Below are 20,868 nucleotides of genomic sequence, written 5' to 3'. Positions count from 1 at the left end.
TCATATTAGAGTCAGGTCCACACATTTAACTCAAAAAAAAAAAAAAAAAAAGGAAAAGAAAAAAGAAAAAAGCATTTTGGAAAAGAGGCTGAGCAAGCAGCCGCCAAGCACTGACTGCAGAGATAATTTATTAGGGACTTGGCCCAACGGGGCAAAAGGCTGCAAATGTAAGAGCCAAGCAGCCTCTCAGGTCATTCACTGCTTCTGTAATGTCTTCAATAGCATGGCAGAACAAGAAACCTAAAGCACTACATCGGAAGACCCAACCTCGGGAGAGTGGCGGCGCATGCCTTTAATCCCAGCACTCAGGAGGCAGAAGCAGACAGATCTCTGTGAGTTCGAGGCCAGCCCGGTCCACAGAGTGAGTTCCAGGCTGTTACACAGAGAAACCCTGTCTCAAAAAAAAAAAAAAAAAAAAAGACCCCCAATAATAATGACAGTAATAATGATGATGGAGTACAGGTCAATGATTTTTGGTATATCCCCCAATGTTTCCCCACCATCAATTTATAACATTTTCATCTTTGCCAAGAAAACTCCATGTCCATCAGTTAACAATCACTCCCCTATTTCTCTCACCATACCCCAAACCCCCAAATCTATTTTCTTTTTTTTGTTGTTTATTTATTTATTTTTTTGAATAAAACCAAAACTCATTCTAAGCCACAGTCATCCTAGGGTCCCTCCTGCCATATAGCCTCCCTGGTTCTGTGGGTTGCAGTCTGATTGTTCTTTGCTTTATATCTAGAATCCACTTTGATGAGTGAGTACATACCATGTTTGTCCTTCTGGGTTTGGGTTACCTCACTCAGGATAATATTTTCTAGTTCCATCCATTTGCCTGCAAATTTCATGCTGTCATTGTTTTTCTCTGCTGAGTAGCACTCCATTGTGTATATGTACCACATTTTCTTAATCCATTCTTCAGTTGACGGGCATCTAGGTTGTTTCCAGGTTCTGGCTATTACAAATAGTGCTGCTATGAACATAGTTGAGCATGTTTCTTTGTGGTATGATTGAGCATCCCTTGGGTATATGCCCTAGAGTGGTATGGCTGGGTCTTGAAGTAGATGAATTCCCAATTTTCTGAGAAACCAGCCATACTGATTTCCACAGTGGTTATACAAGTTTGCATTCCCACCAACAGTGGAGGAGTGTTCCCTTTGCTCCGCATCCTCTCCAACATAGACTGTCATTAGTGTTTTTGATCATTGCCATTCTGACAGGTATAAGATGGTATCTCAGAGTCATTTTGATGTGCATTTCTCTGATGATTAAGGATGTTGAGCATTTCTTTAAATGTCTTTCAGCCATTTGTGATTCTTCTTTTGAGAATTCTCTGTTTAGCTCTTTAGCCAATTTTTTAATTGGATTGTTCAGTTTTTTTTTTTTTCAAGACAGGGTTTCTCTGTGTAGCTTTGCGCCTTTCCTGGGACTCACTTGGTAATCCAGGCTGGCCTCGAACTCATAGAGATCTGCCTGGCTCTGCCTCCCGAGTGCTGGGATTAAAGGCGTGCGCCACCACCGCCCGGCGCATTGTTCAGTATTTTGATGTTTAGTTTCTTGAGTTCTTTATATACTTTGGAGATCAGTCTTCTGTCAGATGTGGGCTTGGTGAAGGTCTTTTCCCATTCTGTAGGCTGTCTTTTTGTCTTATTGACTGTGTCTTTTGCCCTACAAAAGCGTCTCAGTTTCAAGAGGTCCCATTTATTAATTGTTGTGCTCAGTGTCTGTGCTGCTGATGTTATATTTAGAAAGTGATCTCCTGTGCCAATGCGTTCAAGTGTACTTCCTACTTTCTCTTCTATTAAGTTTAGTGTAACGGGATTTATGTTGAGCTCTTTATCCACTTGGACTTGAGTTTTGTGCATGGTGACAGATATGGATCTATTTGTAATCTTTTACATATTGACATCCAGTTATGCCAACACCATTTGTTGAAGATACTTTCTTTTTTCCATTGTATAGTTTTGGCTTCTTTGTCAAATATCAGGTGTTTATATGTGAGTGGATTAATGTCAGGGTCTTCCATTTGATTCCATTGGTCTGTATATCAGTTTCTATACCAGTACTAAGCTGTTTTTATTTCTATAGCTCTATAGTAGAGCTTTAGGTCAGGGATAGTGATGCCTCCAGAGGTTGCTTTATTATACAGGATTCTTTTAGTTATCCTGGGTCTTTTGTTTTTCTATATGAAGTTGAGTATTTTTCTTTCCAAGTCTGTGAAGAATTGTGTTGGGATTTTGATGGGGATTGCATTGAATCTGCAGATTGTTTTTGGTAAGATTGCCATTTTTACTGTGTTAATTCTACCTATCCATGAGCATGGGAGATCCTTCCATTTTCTGATATCTTCTTCAATTTCTTTCTTTAGAGATTTAAAGTTATCAAAAAGGTCCTTCACTTGTTTAGTTAGTGTTATACCGAGGTATTTTATATTATTTGTGGCTATTGTAAAGGGTGATGTTTCTCTGACTTCTTTCTTAGCCCTTTTATCATTTGTGTATAGGAGGGCTATTGATTTTTTTGAGTTGATCTTGTATCCTGCCACTTTACTGAAGGAGTTTATCAGCTGTAGGAGTTCCCTGGTAGAATTTTTGGAGTCACTTATGTATACTATCATATCATCTGCAAATAGTGAAAGTTTGACTTCTTCTTTTCCAATTTGTATCCCTTTGATCTCCTTTTGTTGTCTTATTGCTCTAGCTAGAACTTCAAGTACTATATTGAATAAATATGGGGAAAGTGGACAGTCTTGCCTTGTTCCTGATTTTAGTGGAATTGTTTTGAGTTTCTCTCTGTTTAATTTGATGGTGGCTGTTGGCTTGCTGTAAATTGTCTTTATTATGTTTAGGAATGTTCCTTGTATTCCTGATCTCTCTAAGATCTTTATCATGAAGGGGTGTTGTATTTTGTCAAAGGCTTTTTCAGCATGTAATGAGATGATCATGTGGGTTTTTTTCTTTCAGTTTGTTTATATGGTGTATTACATTGACAGATTTTCATATGTGGAACCATCCTTGCATCCCTGGGATGAAACCTACTTGGTCATGGTGAATAATTTTTTTGATATATTCTTGGATTCAGGTTGCCAATATTTTGTTGAGTATTTTTGTATCAATGTTCATGAGGGAGATTGGTCTGTAATTCTCTTTCTTTGTTGCATCTTTGTGTGGTTTGGGTATCAGGGTAATTGTAGCCTCATAAAAAGAGTTTGGTAATGTTCCTTCTGTTTCTATTGGAGAGTATTGGAATTAGTTCTTCTTTGAAAGTGTGGTAGAATTTTGCACTGAAACCATCTGGTCCTGGGCTTTTTTTGGTTGGGAGAATTTGATGACTGTTTCTATTTCTTTAGGGGTTATTGTTCTATTTAAATAGTTTATCTGGTCTTGATTTAACTTTGGTATGTGGTATCTATCGAGAAAATTGTCCATTTCTTCCAGATTTTCCAATTTTGTGGAGTACAGGCTTTTGAAGTGTGACCTGATGATTCTCTGGATTTCCTGGTTGTCTGTTTTTATGTCTCCCTTTTCATTTCTGATTTTGTGAATTTGGGTGCTCTCTCTTTGCCTTTTGGTTAATTTGGCTATGGGTTTGTCTATCTTGTTGATTTTTTTTCAAAGAACCAACTCTTTGTTTCATTGAATTTTTTTTTTTTGTATTGTTCTCTTGGTTTCTATTTTGTTGATTTCAGCTCTCAATTTGATTACTTCCTGTCGTCTATTTCTCCTGGGTGAGTTTGTTTCCTTGTGTTCTAGAGCTTTCAGTTGTGCTTTTAATTCATTGGTATGAGATTTCTCCATCTTCTTTATGTGTGCATTTAGAGCCATGAATTTTCCTCTTAGCACTGCTTTCATAGTGTCCCATAAGTTTGGGTATGTTGTACTTTCATTTTCATTGAATTCTAGGAAATCTTTAATTTCTTTCTTTGTTTCTTCCTTGACCCATTGATGTTTCAGGTGGGCATTATTCAGTTTCCATGAGATTGTAGGCTTTCTGTAATTTTTGTTGTTGCTGAAGTCTAACTTTAATGCATGGTGGTCTGATAAGATACAGGAGGTTATTCCAATGTTTTTGTATCTGTTGAGATTTGTTTTGTGACCAAGCATGTGATCAATTTTTGAGAAGGTTCCATGGGGTGCTGAGAAGAAGGTATATTCTTTTGTGTTAAGATGAATGTTCTGTAGATATCTATTAAGTCCATTTGAGTCATAACATCTGTTAGGTCCTTTATTTCTTTGTTAAGTTTCAGTCTGATAGATCTGTCTTTTGGTGAGAGTGGTGTGTTGAAATCTCCCACTACTAATGTGTAGGGTTTGATGTGCGTTTTAAGCTTTAGTAGTGTTTCTTTTATGAATGTGGGTGCCTTTGTATTTGGGGCATAAATGTTCAGAATCGAGACTTCATCTTGGTGGATTTTTCCTGTGATAAATATGTAATGTCCATCCTGATCTCTTTTGATTGATTTTAGTTTGAAGTCTATTTTATTAGATATTAGGATAGCTACACCAGCTTGCTTCTTAGGTCCATTTGCTTGGAAAACCTTTTCCCAGCCCTATACTCTGAGGTAGTATCTGTCTTTGAAGTTAAGGTGTATTTCTTGTATGCAGCAGAAGGATGGATCCTGTTTTCTTATCCATTCTGTTAGTCTGTGTCTTTTTATAGGTGAGTTGAGACCATTGATATTGATGGATATTAATGACCAGTGACTGTTAATTCCTGTTATTTTTTGTGGTCGTGTTGCGTTTTCCTTCTTTGGTGTTTGTTGGTGTGGGATTATCTATTGCCTGAGTTTTCATGGGTGTGTTTAACTTCTTTAGGTTGGATTTTTTCCTTCTAGTGCTTTCTGTAGGGCTGGATTTGTGGATAGGTATTGTTTAAATCTGGTTTTATCATGGAATATTTTGTTTACTCCGTCTATGGTGATTGAGAGTTTTGCTGGGTATAATAGTCTGGGTTGGCATCCTTGGTCTCTCAGTGTCTACATAACATTTGTCCAGGACCTTGTAGCTTTCATAGTCTCTATTGAGAAGTCTGGTGTTATTCTGATTTGTTTGCCTTTATATGTTACTTGGTCTTTTTCCTTTGCGGGTCTTAATATTTTTTCTTTGTTCTGTATGTTTAGTGTTTTGATTATTATGTGGTGAGGGGACTTTTTTTTTTTGATCCAGTCTATTCAGAGTTCTGTAAGCTTCTTGTATCTTCATAGGTATTTCTTTCTTTAGGTTAGGAAAGTTTTTTTCTATGATTTGTTGAATATATTTTCTGTGCCTTTGAGTTGGTATTCTTCTTCTTCTATCCCTATTATTCTTAGGTTTGGTCTTTTCATGGTGTCTCAAATTTCTTGGATGTTTTGTGTTTTGACTTTTTTGTCTTTAGTGTTTTCTTTGACTGACGAATCTATTTTCTTCATTGTGTCTTCAGTGTCAGAGATTCTCTGTTCCATCTCTTGCATTTGGTTGGTTATGCTTGCTTCTGTAGTTCCTGTTTGTTCAGTCAGGATTTCTATTTCCAGCATTCCCTCAGTTTGTGTTTTCTTTATTATCTCAATTTCAATTTTCAAATCTTGAATTGTTTCCTTCATCTGTTTAATTACTTTTTCTTGGCTTTCTTTGATTTCTTCCAATTTTTTGTTTGTTTTTTCTTCCATTTCTTTAAGGGAATTTTTTATTTCCTCTTTAATGGAGTTTTTCATTTCCTTTTTAAGGATCTCTATCATCTTCTTAAAGTCATTTTTAGGATTGATTTCTTCTGTTTCTTCTGCCTTGGTATGTTCAGGTCTTGCAGGTGTAGAATCGCTAAGTTCTGATGTTGTCATATAGGTCTGAAGATGCGTCTCTTGTTCTAATTGTTAGTCTTGGTCCACTAGGAGTTCTTGATTAAATCGGTGCTGTTGGGCTCTGTTTCTTCAGGAGCAGCTGTTCCCAGTTGGTGTAGGGTAGGCTTATGATTCTGGTGATCTGGTTTGGTGATTGGGCGGTGCCTTCTTTTGTGTTCTCAGGTCACGTTTTGCTCATTTGTCAACTCCTCAGCTGATCTTGTTTCCTCAGACTGCAGACTGTAGGATTCTGAATCCTCTCCTGAATGGGTGTCAGCTGAGTAGATTATTTAGTAGGGTAGTCTCACCAACACTTCCAAGTTGTTAGGTTTCATAGCATCAGCAGCTGGGCCCTGGGTTGGCCTCAGACTGAGTGTTTGTATCCGTCCTGGTCACGTCTCACAGAGATGGCTCCTTCCATGGGTGCTGGGGTTAAAGGATCCCTGTTCCAGGTTCTTAATCTCCTTGTTTTCACTAACTCCTCAGCATGTAATAGCTCAGTTGTTGGTCTTTATTACAACCGCGTCTCTGCCACTGCTCAGCCTGCCTCTGCCGCAGCTCCGCCTACCTTTTCCACCACTTGGTCTGCCTTTATTGCTGCTCCACCTGCCTCTGTGGCCACTCTGTCTCCTTCTGCTGCTGCTCGTCTCCCAAATCTATTTTCTGTCTGTATGGATTTGCCTATTCTGGACAGTTTGTATAAAAAGAATCAGAATCCTGCAGTGCACCCCCTTTTGTGTCTAGCTGTTTCTAGATAGTGTGATGTTTTCAGGGTTCATGTAGGTTATAGCATATGTAGATCAGAAATATCAGTGCTTCATCCTTTTCCACGATTAAATAATATTCCACGTGTGCTAAAGGAGATAGGATCTTTTGTAGTCTAGGTAAACCTCTTGCTGTACAAGTGTAAAGACTGGAGTTTGGAGCCTCGGAACCAACATAAAGCTGGACATGGTAGCACAGGTCTGTAATCCCAGGCTCCTACAGGGGACGGGAGGTGGAGCAGGAAATATTTCAGAAGCTCTTAGGTCAGCTAGTCTGGGACATATAGAAATGAACACCAAGAGATGGATGCTCAATGCTGTCCTCTTACCTCCACATGCCTGCACTCACACACAAGAAAGAATGTACACACTTGGAGCGGGGTGGGAGGGAGGATACAAACAAACAAACAAACAAACCTAACTTTAGACAGCGCATCTTTGGCCAAAACAAGGAAACACTAAAACATCCGGGTTGAGTACTGGGGGGAAAAAGAAACATAGAACAACAACAATAAAAACCACGCCTACAGGAACTAAGGATTAGCTCAATTGGTGGAATGCTTGCCTAGCATGCATGAAGTCCTAAGTTCAATTCCCAGCACCTGATAGACCAAGTATGGTTGGCATACACCCATGACCCTAACACTCAGTAGGTATAGGCAAGAATATTAAGGTCTTTGTAGCTACATAGTGGTACGTGAATTGTTAGGGCACCCTGAGCGATGGAAGACATGATTTTATTTTATTTTTAAAGATTTCTTTATTTTTATTTTATGTGTGTGGGTGTTTTGTCTACATGTATATCTGTGTATCATGTACATGCAGTGCTGGTGAAAGCCAGAAGACATTAGATTCTCTGGAACTGGAGTTACAGATGGCTTTTAGCAGCCACGTGGATGCTGGGAAACAAACCTAGGTCCTCTGTAAAAAAATAGCAAGTTCTCTTAACTGCTGAACCATCACCCCAGCTCAAAACCTTATCTACCTACCTACCTATTATCTACCTACCTATCTATCTATCTATCTATCTATCTATCTATCTATCTATCTATCTACCTACCTACCTACCTACCTACCTATCTATCTACCTACCTATCTATGTTTTCTAGAGACAGGTTTTCTCTGTGTAGTCCTGGCTGTCTTGGAACATATGCTACTACAGACTGGTAAATACCTCCCCCCCCCCAAAAAAAGGTTCCTTTATGTAGGAATTCCAAGGAAATGTCACAAAAACCTAACAGTCAACAAGAGTATTGATTCTTTCCACTGAAGTAACTTGGGGGCACATATGACAAACACTTTAGACTGAATTCTAATGAGATACCAAAAGAGAGCAAACCTATGAAAGAGAAATAGAAATGAAACAAGAGTAAGTTTAAATGAAAAGGAACTAATTAAAAAGCATAGACATTGAAAAAGTAGGCTCTGGAATAAAAACTCAGTAGAATTCTAGGCACTGTGGCTCATGTCTGTAATCCCAGCACTCAGGAAGCTAACACAGGAAGAGCAAGAAGTTAAGGTCATCTTTTACTACACAGCAAGTTGGAGGATTCTCTGGACTACAGAAGACTACATCTTAGATAAAAAATGAGGCCTGGGGTGATGGCTGAGTTGGTGAAGTGGTTGGTATTCAAGACTGAGGACCTGAGTTAGCACCAGCATAAAAGCGAGATGTGCGGGGCGGTGGCACACGCCTTTAATCCCAGCACTCGGGAGGCAGAGCCAGGTGAGTTCGAGACCAGCCTGGTCTACAGCGTGAGTTCCAGGACAGGCTCCAAAGCTACGCAGAGAAACCCTGTCTCGAAAAACAAAAAAAAAAAAAAAGAAAAAAAAAAAGGAGAAATTGAGCAAAGTACATTCAAGCAAGTACGTGATTATGTATGCATTCATTTATTCTTCTCTTCTGCTGACTGCGAATGTGATATGACCAGCTGTTTTTCAGTTCCTGCCATGTTGGTGTCTGTGCTATGATGGACTTTCCATTAAGTTGAATTTTGCCAGGATATTTTCATCATAGCAACCGAAATGAAATTAGAACATATGATATAATCTAGGAAACACACTCAGCAAAAGAGAAAATTGCCAGGCTTGGTGGTACATACTTAAAATCCCGGTACTCACTCAGGAGGCTGAGGCAGGATGATCTAGTTCAGCTATATAGGAAAACCCCATGTCAAAGAAAAAGAGGAAGGCAGGAAGGAGGGAGAGGGGCAGGGAAGGAAGACTTTATTTTCAAGTATCTAGAACGTTTACAAAAATATGACAGTGTCAAGAAATGCTAAATTCTCTTTATTTCATTTGTCTCTTTATCCTAATCACAACAAATTGAATTAACTTGAATGCATTTAACGGAATGATTTAAAAAAGAAAAAAACCTCTCCATTTTAAGAATGTTTAAAAAGCAGATAAAACAGAAGTCACAATGGAAGGGACAAACTACCTAGAATTAATCAAGGATGAACGAAATAATTATGAAAATCAACCCCCTAAGGGCTATGGCTCAGTGGTATGCTTACCTAGAAGTATGGGCTGGGGCTCTAGGATTACATAAAAATAAAATGAAACCCTAGAAACATTTACCAGAAACAACAACAAAAAATATTGTTTAAAACAAACGAATGATGCATTAAATTTTCAAGACTGAAAAAATAATTTTCCATATTTTAAAATATGAAAAAACAGGTTCAAACATTATCTTGTGTATTAGTTACCTTTTCTGTTGCCATGGTAAAATACCCTGACAAAAGCAACTCAAGGCCGGGTTTATTTTGGCTTACAGTCTGCGGGTATAGTCTATCATGTTAGAGAAGTCAAGGCAGGAGTTTGAAGCAGCTGGTCACGTTGTATCCATACTCAGGACAAAACAAACAGTGAATGCTCTCACTCAGCTCTCTCTCTCTCTCTCTCTCTCTCTCTCTCTCTCTCTCTCTCTTTTAATGCAGTCCAGGACCCAAGCCCAGGGAATGGTACACCCACCTCTAGGGAGAGTCTTCAGTAAATTAACATAATCTAGACAATCTCCTCCTGGCACACCAGAGGCTCTCTCTTAGGTGATGCTACATCCTGCTAAATTCAAAATTACCATCACAACCAAAATTTAATTCTGTGGACAAAAACTAAATAAAAGAAGAACGACAGCTGGGCGGTGGTGGCGCACGCCTTTAATCCCAGCTCTCGGGAGGCAGAGCCAGGCGGATCTCTGTGAGTTCGAGGCCAGCCTGGGCTACAGAGTGAGTTCCAGGAAAGACGCAAAGCTACACAGAGAAACCCTGTCTCGAAAAACAAAACAAACAAACAAACAAACAAACAAACAAAAAAAAAAGAGACAGAGGCCGGTGGATATCTCTGAGTTCAAGGCCAACCTGGTCTACAAAGCACGTTCCAGGGGAGCCAGAGCTACACAGAAAAACCTTGTCTTGAACATCTCCCCCTGCTCCCAAAAAAGGAAAGAAAACCTTAAGGACCTTCACTGGGTAATCTGAATATCAAAATGAGAACATCAAAACAAATTGGGAGCTGGGCATGATGGCACAGTCGTGCTAGTACTCAGTGGGCAGAGACTGGAAGGTCACCTGAGCCCAGGAATTTGAGATAAGCCTGAGGCTTATGTCTTTAAAATGTCAGGTAGTGGGGCTGGAAAAATGCCTAAGAAGTTAAGAGCACTTACTGCTCTACCAGAGGACCAGAGTTCAGATCCCAGCACCCACACTGGGTAGCTTGCAAACACCTGTAACTCCAGCTCCAGCCTCTTTCTGACCTCCCTGGGCACTTGCACACACACACACACACACACACACACACACACACACACGTGCACACTCATGAATAAAATAAATCCTTTGGGAAGAAAATATAAAAAGCCTGAGAAATTTTTCAAATCTTCATTTTATTATCACCAGTATAATCCAGACCAGTGGCAAGTTCTTTGGAAACAGAATATCAAATTATCACTCCCCAAAGTGTTTGCTAGCTCCAAGGGGGAGATGTACTTTTGCAATGGAAATATTTGGCAAGTGTCACGGTATCAAGATGTCACCACACAATGTGCCTCTTGATTCGACACAGGGGGAGGTATACACAGTCACCACTGTAGTGTTTTGCTTAGCAATGTTTGACCTGGTTTCATCAGAGACAGAGTCACACAAATCCAAAATGTGGGACATTCTAGAAGATAACTGGCCCAGGCTATTCAAGGACACCATATTGTGAAGGACAGAGGGAGGTAACAGGATGTTCAAACTGAAGACGGAAAACATGTAATGGGCAGTGAAATGCTTTGATTCTGTGTTTAAACATTCTTTTGACAACTGGGGAAATTTGAACACAGAAAGTATGTTGGTGGTTATATTGGATTAGCGTGATGATTTTCCTCCAAATTAATAATAATGTGGGTATGTAGGAGAATATTCTTCTTGCTTAGGAGGTAGACTGAGATATCTGGAGGGGAAACATCATGGTGTTTATTGCCTACTTTCGGATGGTTTGGCCAAAAGAAGAAATAAATGTCTGCGGAGACACAGCAAGAAAGAGGCCAAGATTCTGATAGCTGAAAACTATGTAGCCTAGAAATGTGGCAGTTCAGTTTTTCTCTGGGTTTGAAACGTTGAAAAATAAAGTGTGTTTTTGAAAGGAAATTATGAGTGAAAACAGTTTTGTGTTTTGGGATTTTTGTTTGTTTTTTTTTGTTTTGTTTTGAGACTAGATTTCTCTATGTAGCCCCAGCTGTTCTGGAACTCAGAGATCTGCCTGCCTCCTCCTCCTGAAGAGTGTGATTAAAGGTATGCATCACCATCACCTAGTGGGAAATTATTATTATTATTATTAATATTATTATTAATTACTAGATAATTTAGGAAATATGTATATATATGTTGCATATGTGTGTGTCCATATATGTGTGCTATCCCATGCATACACACTGTGCAAGACTCTATATGGAAGCCTAAGGTCAGGGCTGAATGTCTTTTGCTATGGCTTTCCACCTAATTTTTAAAAAATTTATTTTTATTTTTTACACATATGTTTTCCTGTGTGTATGTGTACCACATGTGTGCCTGGTGCCCCTAGAGGCCAGAAGAGGGGGCTGGATGCCCTGGAACTGGAGTTACAGGCAGTTGTAAGCCATTTTTGTGGTTGCTAGGAACCAAACTCTGAAAGAGCAGCAAGTGCTCTTAACCACTGAACCATCCCACCAGCCTCTCCACCTCAGTTTTTGAGACAGAATTTTTCACTAAAACTGGAGTTTATGGACTTGGCAAGACTAGAGAGCTCCAGGGCTCCTCCTGTGTCTGCCTCCCCAGCATGGCCATCACCATATTTTCTTCCATGTATACTGTTTCTCGCTCCAAACACTCCTCCTTTCCTTATTGTGTTTAGTCCTAGGATCTTGATACAAAAAAAGAAGTATATGAAGTAGGAAACTACTGATGCCATTTGGAGCATTAATTCAGCAACCTAGAATGGCATATATTAGTGAGCTTTGTTTTGGGCAATGAAGCACCTGAGACAGACTGACTAACAAGGAGAAAGCTTTCAGTACATCAGTTGGGACGGCTCTACATCCAAGATCAAGTGGGAGAGGCATCCATTTGGCTTCTGGGGAAGGTGGCACCAGTACATACCATGATGGGAACACAAGTTTGCTCCCAAGAATGCTCATGTCTCAAACCAGCAGAGAGTGAGTCAAAGACATTTTAATTTCTTTTGAAATTTTCTATCTATCCATCCATCCATCCATCCATCCATCTATCCATCCATCCATCCATCCATCTACCCAACTACCCATCCATCCATCCATCCATCCATCCATCCATCCATCCATCCATCCATCTACCCAACTACCCAACCACCCATCCATCTACCTACCTACCTACCTACCTATCTATTGGCTTTTGGAGACACAGTCTCACTATATAGCCTTGTGTGTCCTGGAACTCACTATATAGACCAAAATGGCCTTGGACTCACAGAGATCCACCTGCCTCTGCCTCCCAAGTGCTGGGATTAATGGTGTGCACCATCACAACTGGCTCAATTTCTTTCTTAAAAGGTTAGTTTGATTTATACTGTGTGTATAACTGTGTGTGGGTATGTGCAACACGTGCATACAGATGCCATGGAGTCCCGAGGAGGGCACTGGACCCCCTTGAAAATGGAGTTTTGGACATTAGTGAGTTGTCTAGTGTGGTGCTGGGAACAGAACTAGGGTCCTCTACACCAACAGCGAGGGCTCTTAACAGCTGAGCCATTTCTCCAGCCCTGTAATTCCTTTTGATGAGACACTTTCAATAACCCTCCCACAAAGTAATTTTCCCAGTAGTGTTACCTCAAGGACCAATCCTTTGACATACAGGCCTTTGGAGGAGACATTCAATATCCAAATCATACCACGATATAATGGGAAAAAAGATGAGCCAGAAAAAAGGGGGAAATTTCTTCTTTCATCAGTAACCTTGAGAAAATTCTACCAGCCAAAGTAAAGGAGCCCTTAGTATTTCATATGAAGAGGAGAGAGACTACTTCATCTTTGCACCATTGCAATAATGTATCCATTTACACACACACACACACACACACACACACACAAATACACACATCATGGTTATGACTCAGAAATTGGCCCTGGTGAGGTAGAACACATTTGTAATTCCAACACTCAAGACTGTAGAAGAGCCGGGCGGTGGTGGCGCACGCCTTTAATCCCAGCACTCGGGAGGCGGAGCCAGGCGGATCTCTGTGAGTTCGAGGCCAGCCTGGACTACCAAGTGAGTTCCAGTAAAGGCGCAAAGCTACACAGAGAAACCCTGTCTCGAAAAACCAAAAAACAAAACAAAACAAAAAAAAGACTGTAGAAGAATGAGAGTTTGAGGCCATTCTAGGTTTCCTAAGAAGCTCCAGGCTAGCCTGAGCTACACACAGACAGAGACACAGACACACAGACAGAGACACAGATACACACACACACACACACACACACACACAGAATTAATTTCTCCAGGCTCATCATTTTTTCTCTTTCACTTTCTTTCATTCATTTTAACAAATACTGCTTGAGTACCTACAGTGGATCTGAAATAAGACAGATTTATGCCCCATTTTCTGGAGCTTATGATTTAGTAGCTGAGGCCAACTCTATCACAAACAATTGATGGATTACAATTGTGTTAAATCACAGGATTAAAGGTACAGAATGCTGTGAGTCCAGAACAAGCTGAGCCGTAGTGTTAGGAGATTTTTACAGAGGATTTTTAATCTAAGATTTGAAGAGTGGAGTTTGGCCAGGAGAGCAAAGAACGGAAGTGGCAAGGCAGAGTCTGGGCCATCCTCCAGTGTATCTAAAGAGCATTCATCACAGACGCGAGTGTCCTACGATGGAACTGGCAAGATGGGAAGAGCTGGCTTCCAGAGACAAGGACAAGAAGGTTTGGAGAGGGTTGAGGTGGTAAGGATAAAAAAATCAGTGTTTGAGCCAGGCAGTGGTGGCACACATCTTTAATCCCAGCATTTGGGAGGGAGAGGGTGATGGATCTCTGTGAGTTCAAGGCCAGCCCGGTCTACAGAATGAGTTTCAGGACAGGCTCCAAAACTACACAGAGAAACCCTGTCTCAGAAACAAACAAAATCGATTTTTGTTGTTTTAAATATTTATGTAGATGGAATAATCAATATGTGCTCCATTTGTAGCTGGGGGTGTAGTTTCAGTGGTAGAATGTTTGCCTAGCATGATTGAAACCCTGGGTTTGGTCCCCAGCACTGCATAATACCAGGTACGGTGGTTCACACATGTAGTTCCAGCACCTGAGAGGTGGAGGCAAGAAGTTCAGAAGCTTAATCCTTAGCTTGTCCTCAAATACATAGTGAGTTTGAGGTCAATCTGTGCTACGTGAGACCTTATTTTACTATCATAATATACATGTATGTATGTTTATAATACTCCTTTGTGTCTAGTCTTTGGCTCAATACCCATGGATATCATGCATATTTCTCTGTGTGCAGGACTTTATTTTCCTTTTTATCTACTGAATTATTCACTTATGTGAATGTGTTACAAACTCTTTGTTCTTTTAATGATCATTTAGATTATTTTCACTTTCAGCCATTATGAATGAACTTGTTACAAGCATTCTTGCAAATCTCTTTTGTAGACATAAATGTTCAGTTCTCTTAGATGAATACTTAAGAGTGAAAGCCAGGCCTGGAGAGTTGTCTCAGCGGTTAAGAGCACTTGTTGCTTTTGCAGAGGACCTGGGTTTGGTTTCTAGTGCACACATGGCAGCTCATAACCATCTGTAATTCCAGTTGCAGGAGAACCACCACCTCCTCTGACCTCCACAGACAACAGGCATGCAAGTGGTACCACACACACACACACACACACACACACACACACACACACACACGCATGCAGGCAAAACACTCATACATATTAAATGAAATTAAAACTTCTTTTGTTTTTTAAAACAAAGAATCAAAGCTCTTAGGATAGAAATAAACATGGGCCGGGCGGTGGTGGCATGCACCTTTAATCCCAGCACTCGGGAGGCAGAGGCAGGCGGATCTCTGTGAGTTCGAGGCCAGCCTGCGCTACAGAGTGAGATCCAGGACAGGCTCCAAAGCTACACAGAGAAACCCTGTCTCAAAAAACCAAAAAAAAAAAAAAAACAAAACAAACAAACAAAATAAGAAATATGCATGGAACTATTCAAAGATCTTTTCCTGTTATGTTCTCGATAGGATGTATGTGTTTCAGTCGTTGACCTGCAAATGCTTGTGGTTATCGATCTGTTTAATGTATGCATTTGCCTGCACATAAGTCTGTGCACCACGTGTGTCCCTGGTGCCAGGGAGACCAAAAGAGGGCACCGATTCCCTGGAACTGGAGTTAGAGAGGGCTGTGAGCCACCATGCAGTTGCTGGGAGCTGAACCTGGGTCCTTTGCAAGAGCAGCAGGTTCACTCCAGCCCTATGCTTGTCAATCTTATTTATTGATTTGTAATGGAGATTGAATCTAGGGCCTTAGCTCCTAGATTATCTCTTTACCTCCAGACTCTTTTCTCTATATTGTATTATATGCCACTAGGTTAGATTTCTAAATTCAGCCTTTGCTTGTTTGTTAACAAGCAAAATTCTGACTCAGTCGATTCTAAGAGGGATCTGAGGTTCTGACTCTTCAGAGTCTCTCAGTGATGCGTGCCTTACTGGTCCACAGTCCATGTAGGAAAGCACTAGAACAGATAAGCTCGACTTCACATGACAATCATATGTAACGCTGCCTTGCCCTGCCTGCCTAACTGCGTTTTGAATTCCAATAGTTCTTCCATCAGCTTTCCAATGCCTAGGTCCCATTTCCTTTCCCAACTTTCCCCCTCTTGCTTCCTTCTCATTTGTGCCTTAATGCTCTCACCTTTCAGACTTGGCATGTGTCTAGTGAACAAATCTTCTGCCGTAGATCCATCACTTACTGTTAGTTCTATACTAATGTAAGCATCATGCCCTAGCTCTTCCTCAGTCTGTGCCCCACAATAAGAGCTTAGGGACAACTGGGTGGCGGCGGCACATGCCTTTAATCCCAGCACTCAGGATGCAGCATTCAGGAGGTAGAGACAGGCTCCAAAGCTACAGAGAAACCCTGTCTCGGGGGGGGGGGGGGGGAAGGAAAAAAAATTATTGGGGCTGGAGAGATGCTCAGTGGTCAAGAGCACTTGCTGCTCTTGCAGAGGACCTGGGTTTGGTTATCAGCACCTACATGGCAGCTTATAACCATCTGTAACCCCAAGTCTCACGGGGTCTGATGGCCACTTCTGGCCTCTGAAGGTACCAGACAAGGTTAGAGGACAACATTGTGGCGTTGGTTCTCTCCATCTTTTTATGGGTTTTAGTGCACAGACCTACACACAGGCCAAACATTCACACACATATAATAAGAATAAGTATTGCTTCCTGTGCTTACACTGAACCTGGAGGAGCAAGCACAGTCTCTACATGCAGAACTCTGCCAGCAAGTTCACGGAGTCCTCAGGAGATGCTCCGAGAGCAACCACATCCTTGGTGCCAAGGACCACACATCCATCCAGATGAATGTGGCCAAGGGTCACAGGCAGGTTTACTAGCCAGTTTAAAATCTATGCTATCTGTGGGACCAACCTCAGAATGGGCGAGTCGATGATTCTGTTCTCTGACTGGCTAAGGCTGATGGTGGTGTCTCAAAAGGCTTTTGAGGAAATTTCCAGAGGAAATTGAGGAATATTTGTCATAAGTAGTAAGAAACAAAATAAAATAAATAATAATTTAAATTGTATGTGTGAGTGGTTTGCCCTCATGTGCATATGGTGGGCACCATATACATGCAGCTGCTAAGTACTCTTACCTCTGAGCTATCTCTTTAGCCATGAGAATATATTCTTTTTTTTTTTTTTTTTTTGAGACAGGGTTTCTCTGTGTAGCTTTGCACCTTTCCTGGAACTTGCTTTGTAGACCAGGCTGGCCTCGAACTCAGAGATCCGCCTGCCTCTGCTTCCCGAGTGCTGGGATTAAAGGCGTGTGCCACCACCGCCCGGCAAGAATATATTCTTAAAGGGGACTCTGGCCCTTTCTGGTCTCTCTTTTGCTTCTCAGCTGCTATGACGTGAATGGTTTTGCTATTTCACGTGCTCCCTGCCTTGACAGATGGCCTGGCTTCAAAGAAAGAGCACCAAATGACCATGGGCTGAAGTCTTTGAAACTGTGAGTTCAAAATAAACATTTGCTTCTCCTTTCCCCGTCCCCCCTTCTCTTCATTTTTGTTTTGTCTGTTTCTTTGTTCAGGCTGGCTCAAATTCATACTCTCTCGGCCACAGCCTCCCAAATGCTAGGATGACACTTGTGTATCACCATGCTGGACTCTTCCAAGCTGGTTATTGCAGATACTTGTTGCAATTATGGAGAGATGGCATACTAGGTAGTTCTTGGTTTATCAAGAAAATACATGAATAGTTTTTTTTAACAATACAGATCTCATGTTTTCACCATATTTTATCAAAATCTCTGGAGATGGAGCCCAAAAAGGGTATCTCTGAGGAGCACTATTCATAGCTTCTTTTACCCTGGGCTGGCAAGGTGATGACTTAAGTTTGACCCCTGGGCCCCATGTAGTAGACAGAGAGAACTGACACCTGACCTCTACAAGCCACTCCCCAAATAAATAGATGTTTAATACATTAAAAATAAGAACATTAAAAAATTTTTATCAGGCCGCGCGGTGGTGGCGCATGCCTTTAATCCCAGCACTCGGAGGCAGACCTAGGAGGATCTCTGTGAGTTTGAGGCCAACCTGGGCTACAGAGTGAGTTCTAGGAAAGGCTCCATAGCTATACAGAGAAATCCTGTCCCCAAAAACAAAAAAACAAAACAAACAAACAAACAAAAAAACTATCAAATTAATCTACCATCAGTCCCAAAAAGGTATTTAGGAATGCATGGACTTTTTTTAAGCAACTATCACAAATGTTGAGTTTTAAGAACTCACATCAGTGAACATTGCAGTATAAAGTAAGTGACTGAAAATCTCCCATGTGTTTTGCTTCTGCCCACTTTGGAGATATGGGAGTCAGTTCATTTTATTGAGTTTCAGTTTTCCCTGATGTAACATTAGAGTCCCTTTCAGCTATACAACTAATCAATAATTTTTAATACTTCCAATTTTTTTTGTGTGTGCTGTGTATGGTGTATGTATTGTATGAGTTGTGTGTGCTTTGTATGTGTGTGTGTACATTCAAGAGATGGAGATTAACATTAGATACCTTTCTCAATTGCTTCACCTTAAGTTTTCTCTTTTTTTAAAAGACTTATTTTTTAATTTTATGAGTGTCTTACGTGTGTGTTTGTAAGTGTAACACGTGCACACAATGCCTGCAGAAGCTGGAAGAGGGAGTTACATCCCCTGGAACTGGAGTTACAGGCAGTTGAGAATCTCTGCAGATGCTGGAACCCCGAACTGGGGTCTTCTGTGTGAGCAGCACACATGACTGAGTCATCTCTCCAGGTCCACTCACTTTAGTTTTGAGATAAGGACTCTCACTGTACCCGAAGCTCTTATATTTCACTTCATTGGCTAACCATCCTCTCTCTACCTCTCCAGCACTGGGATTATAGTCATGAGTCGCCACGCTTGACATTTTACAGGGTTCTCATGCTTGTACATCAAACCCTTGACCAACTGAGCCTTCTCTCCAGCCCCAGGTATCCTCAGTCCCTTTCTATTTCTGCCCATACTTTGAATTTCAGCTCTTTGTTTCCCCAGTTGCCCTGGGCAAGGCAAACAAGAATAAGTCAATCTCTCCCACCCCACTTCAACTAAACCTCTAAGGCCCCCAATTCCCCTGTATCCCCAAGGACACAGGAACTCTTCTTTACGGTTTTCCTGAGTCCAGTTTCCTGCTAGCTATTATGTGGCTCTGACCCAGTCTTGCCTTCTCCACCCCATGCCCTTGTCTTTCTCTTCTGCTTCTAAACTCCAATTCAGCTTCTTTGACCTCTTGTTTTAGTGACCTCTTGTTTTAGTGACATTTCTGCTCATCGTGTTATCATTTTAAAGTCTGTTTACTTTGAATAATAAGTATCTAATGTTTATTGAGTGTTTTTTATGTGTGCCAAGCACTGTGTTGAGCATTTTATAGATAATATCCCATAGGATCTTTACCTGCTCCTACAAATGAAGTACTATTAGCTTCTCTACCTTACAAATGAAGCCAATAAAGTTAACAGCAAGATTACATAGTTCCTGGTGGCTCGGAATTTGAAACCAAGCACTTAGACTCCAGAGCCTCTACCCTATTGCTCCAATAAAAACAAGATTAAAGGAGCGAATGCCAGATTAAGGATGACTCCATGCTCAGAACCCAGGCCTTTGTGCATGCTGGGTAAGCACTCTACAACTGAACCTGAGACAGGTTTTGTTAGCAGCTAAATGCACTGGTCAGTCTTGGTTGGCTGGATCTGGAATCAACTAAAGGGCAAGTTGTTGGGCAATAATGTGAGGGATTTTTCTGATCAGACTATTTGAAATGAGAAGGTCCACCAGCACTTTCTGGTGGTAACCCAGTTAAAGAATTATTATTATTATTTATTATTATCATCATCATCATCATCATCATCATTCTTACTTAGGACAAGATCACATCATCATCATCATCATCATCATCATCATCATCATCATTCTTACTTAGGACAAGATCACTATGTAGTCCAGGCTTGCCTTGAACTTGCAGTAATGCTTCTTTTTCAGCCTCCTGTGTGCTGGGATTATAAATATCCGTGACCACTCTCATTTCAATTAGTGTAGTTGTGTGCAATATAGCAAATTATTGCTCTTTATTTTGTAGATATCATGTGGTTTCCACAGCAGTAATTTATTATCAAGGACTGGTCTTTGAAAAAGCCGTATAGGGGCTGGGGAAATGGCTCAGTGATAAAGTACTTCCATGCATGCATGAGGACTTGAGTTCAGGTCCCTAGCACCCACATAAAACTCAGGTGTGAGGATGCAGGTAACCCCAACAGCCCGGGGGAGGTAGAGAAAGGAGGATCCTTGGGGTTTGCCATTCAGATAGTCTAGCCAAATCAGAACTCCAGTCCAATGAGAGACTCTGTCTCAAAATCAATCAATCAATCAATCAATCAATCAATAATAAATAAATATTAAGGTGATGAATGATAAAGAAGCTATTTGAAATTGACCTCTGACCTCCACTCACTACTTCACTCACACCCACATGCACACAGTCCCTACATACACACCCAAATTGAAAAGGAAAAAAAATCAGTCTGGTCTACTAATACTTTCTCTTTTCTGATTTTCTTCTTATTACTTGAACTCATGTGTCCTGGTGTTTATCAAGTCTAGTTTCTTTAAAAAATGACAGCAGAGCCGGGCGGTGGTGGCGCACGCCTTTAATCCCAGCACTCGGGAGGCAGAGCCAGGCGGATCTCTGTGAGTTCGAGGCCAGCCTGGGCTACCAAGTGAGTTCCAGGAAAGGCGCAAAGCTACACAGAGAAACCCTGTCTCGAAAAACCAAAAAAAAAAAAAAAAAAAAAAAAAAAATGACAGCAGAATTAGGACTTCAACAACTCTCCCCACAAACTCTTACTCCTTATGCTGTAATCCCCAGGGAGGCCTGGAAAGGTCAGAGAATGATGGGCAGATAGGGTTAGCGACTAAAGCCTTTTGCAAACAGAAACAGCCACACAAGCAAGCCCAAAGCAGGTCCTTCAGTCCTTCTGCAACTGTTTGTACTCCAAAAGTGCATTTGC

The sequence above is a fragment of the Peromyscus eremicus genome, chromosome 7 (genome assembly GCF_949786415.1).
Source record: "Peromyscus eremicus chromosome 7, PerEre_H2_v1, whole genome shotgun sequence".
Classification (NCBI taxonomy): Eukaryota; Metazoa; Chordata; class Mammalia; order Rodentia; family Cricetidae; genus Peromyscus; species Peromyscus eremicus.
Note: the sequence above shows the minus strand (reverse complement) of the source record.